This window comes from Rhipicephalus sanguineus, chromosome 8 (genome assembly GCF_013339695.2).
Source record: "Rhipicephalus sanguineus isolate Rsan-2018 chromosome 8, BIME_Rsan_1.4, whole genome shotgun sequence".
Taxonomy (NCBI): domain Eukaryota; kingdom Metazoa; phylum Arthropoda; class Arachnida; order Ixodida; family Ixodidae; genus Rhipicephalus; species Rhipicephalus sanguineus.
In genome coordinates, this window is record NC_051183.1 from 10,795,472 (window position 1) to 10,799,215 (window position 3,744).

At 45.5% G+C, this 3,744-nt stretch overlaps 1 protein-coding gene across 1 annotated transcript in view; it reads left to right on the forward strand.

Moving 5' to 3' along the window:
• The window catches only part of LOC119401359 (uncharacterized), a 127,964-nt gene that overhangs the window by 60,308 nt on the left and 63,912 nt on the right, over positions 1-3,744 (forward strand). The gene's annotated exons all lie outside the window — the stretch shown is intronic.

Genomic DNA, 3,744 nt, shown 5'->3' on the forward strand with positions numbered 1-3,744 from the left:
CTATCGTCTTTTTCTGTGTTTGTACTAATTGTTTCTTCCTGAAAAGTAAGCGGGTGTAATGCGCCTACAACACCGATTCCGAGTAAGAGTTGGCATCGGTACGCACGAGAATATATTAATGAGCGAGAACACGTTAATAGGATGCACCGTTGCGGGATAAACAAATTTAGATTTTAGCTAGATAGTCTTTTTAACCGTTGTATAGAGTGCTTCCAAATGAGCGAAAAACTTGTTTACAAAGAACAGATTCCTTTTTCGTATTTGGTCGCTCCGAGGCGTATTGAACTATGCCACCGAGGGCATTAGCGGACGCCGCTCTTTCAGGTTTATGTTTTATTCAAAGTCCAGCTACAGGCGGTCAGCGAACTACATCATCGCCCCGCTTAGGTCTGTGACCTTCGATAAAGTGTGCGGATTTGCACTGACCTGCTGAGGACAGAGTCGCGGGTTCAATACCCCTCGGGACTGAACGGTGAAACTCCGGCGTGAGAGACGGTATTGACTTTGGTATGATAAGTAGTGCCACTGAACGCGATGTTTATACTTCTAGAAAAATTGAGACTTTATGCGTGGAATGTCGTTGGGGGCGATATTTATACAAGGAGATTTGTTGATGGGAATGAACGTAAGACTACGAAAGGGGCCATGGCACGGTCACCCAACAATTAGCGGTTTTCAGCGAAAAATAGAAGTAGAGGGTCTACTGTGCCTATACATATACGAAAAATGGACCGTAAAATAAGACTTCAGCGAAAAATAAGCCCTAAAGTCGTCAGTTATAAACCCCGCCCACCGACGGCGACCGCCATTTTGCCATGGCGTGTGACGTCATGTGCTGCATGGAGCGGAACCGTCATCTCCTGCCAAAGTTTCAGCCGCTGCAAAACAGCTCGACTCCAGGCGCAGCTGACCACGGAAAGAAATCGTTCGCCGGAATACAGATGCTCGCACAACAAGCAGCTTGTTACGTCACGGCTCCCGTGTGCGCCAGTGTTGCCCGACTCTAAGGCCGTTCGCATGTTTATAAAAACATTCGATTATAGATGAGTGCTCAGCCAAATGCGCTAAAATATCGACGGCTTGTTTGTGAACGCAGAAGGATTAATTCACATAACACTGATTACAATAGGAAATATGGTGTCATGGCCCCTTTAGCGTACTAAGTTAAAGCTCGATATAACGAACTTCAGTGTAACAAAATGTCGATTCACTTTTTACAACTTCCTCTCCATGGAACAGTTATGTATTTTGAGCCTCAATATAACGAAGCGTCTTAACCTTGATTTCAATGTAACGATGTTTTAATGTTGCCCCAGAGGAAGACCGAGGCGATAAATTGAAACAGTGGAGTACGGCTGGCGTCTGCATGTTTTCGGTACCATGAATCTTGTAGTGTACCCATGTTGGGCTCCATGGTGGATGGCCGCCATCGCTGCCGAATCGAATGCCAATGCATCGAGCATTATCTTTAATGGGACCGACAACTGATTTTTCTCGACCCATTCTTTTACGGCGCGACAGAAAGCTCACCCTTCGCACTGTTTGTAGCTGCAGTAGTTAATCCCAAAAGCACGTAGTTATTTTACAAGCAGTATTTTTCTGTCTGAAAGGCTCTAAATACGGACGTACCTTTCCTCCAGCAACGCTGAGAATTGATAGCGATGCCGCCAGCCCTTCTCGAGATTTGTGAAAGCTATCGCTGTTCTGCTTTCGCAGGAGTTGCTGTAACTATGTTTAACCACATTTATTTAGAGCTTCTCCACTATTTTTAAAATAACAACCTGTTACAATGAAGGAGAGAAGATGACTTTTAAGGATGGATCTTTGGCCTTGTTGGTGCGACATATGTATAACGTTAAGCGCAGTACTGAATTGACGAGGACGGGACAGGGAGTGACACACACGCAAGCGCTAACTTTCAACAATCTTTAACGTTATACATATGACTTTTAAGGGTTCGTTTTTCTTTGTTAGACACAATATTAATGAGAACTAACAGACAATTAATAATGCCATTCGTTGGAATTGTTGACTGTTAGTTCTCATTAATAAGCTGTTAAAATGAGATGATGTGGCATTATACACCTTCCCTGCATTTGTACAGCATTGTGTGCGCATGCGTTCAAGGTTGCCTGCGCATGTGTCATGGGTGGCTTGTCCCGGCGTCGTTACTCCCTCGATGCACGAGCCAAGCCAAGCCATCGAAAATGTAACGGTGCATATGCACGGCCGCACCGAGTAGCAGCGCATGTCATTTCTGAGACGAAGTGTAGGTAGCAAAACTATGTCGCTCCAAAATCTTAGCGACCTGGAAACTACGTGCGCGGTTGCATGAGCACGCTGAAAAGTTGTTCAAGACGCGCCAACGAGCATGGCATCATTACATCACGCGAAGGCAGCGTCACTTTAATGCATACTACTAACGCAGGCTTATGTGTACATTTTTATGGAGTAATAATTTTTAATATAAAGAAACGAACAATGTTTACTAACAAACAAATCGTCGACCGCGTACAGCAATCAACGGTCACGTGGCCGGATTCATCGGATCGTTCATGTTTTTGCCGCCAGAGGCGCCGCAGGTCATTTTTCGCGACTTTCGATTAAGAAATAAAAATATCAGTCCACCTCTCACGAAAAAAACAAGGTTGGTTTGAGTCAATGCGACGGACAATACTTCCATCAGTGGAGTCATCTCATTTCGTGTTCTGGGCAGTTGTCGGTCTCTTTATTAAGTGATCGCGCCGCTTCAAAGCGCGTACGCACCGAAGAGCTGACCTTCCTGAGCCGACCAAGAGAAGCATTCCCCCACTGTCATGTTGTACACAGTGAGAAGAGCGACAAACTATATATAGCTAGGACCGTGTCTCCATTTGTAGTTGCCAGATCACTAACAGAGGCCTTATGTGCTGGCTATAAAGTGACTAAAATGGCTAGTAATGTCGTAATAGCGTAATGTCGTCAAACACGCCGCGAGGTGGCGGCTTTAGCCCAAGCCTCGAAAGCCTCGCTCATAGCATCCATCCTTATCGAAATATAGCTCTCGGACGCTCGCCTGGCTGTCGCACCGCGTTCCCAGCTCGCCCTGTGAGAATTAACGACCAGGCTAGAGGGAAGACACGAAGCTCGTAGCGTTTCTCTTCGTGCTTCATGACGCTGTGAAGGAGTGCATATCGAGTATCAGTGTTTACTATGTGCTTGTTGATGCCATCTTTGCACTGGATTCACCATATGCGCTGTCCAGGTATGTCTTCACAACTTCAGCTACCGCAAGGGTTAAATCATGATCATGGGTGTTAGTCGTCGGTACGGAGATGTGCCACTAGGCGTCAACATGAGTGCGTCCACATCTACCTGTGCTACATCTGCCAAACAACAGTAGACATTGCACGAGCTCTCATATACCAAAGAACTATAAAGAATCAACTACTTCTGTGACGACACATTTCACTTTCGTGTTATACCGATTACCATGACGGAGGGATCAGCCATCTTTTTTTTTCTTATTTCGCGCGAGTATTGGTTACCGACACCGGCAGCGGTGGCGGCGGACAAATACGGCGCCAAAAACGGCCCTTGTGACCTCATGACAGCTTTCGCTGTAAAAATTGCCGGTCGCTTTCCGCATTCAGATATACAACTATGGTATATGCATGGCACCAAGATGAGATATGATAGATGAAAGCCATTTACGATGTCGTGTTATACGTCAATAAGCATCATAATCAAATGGGTTACATTTAT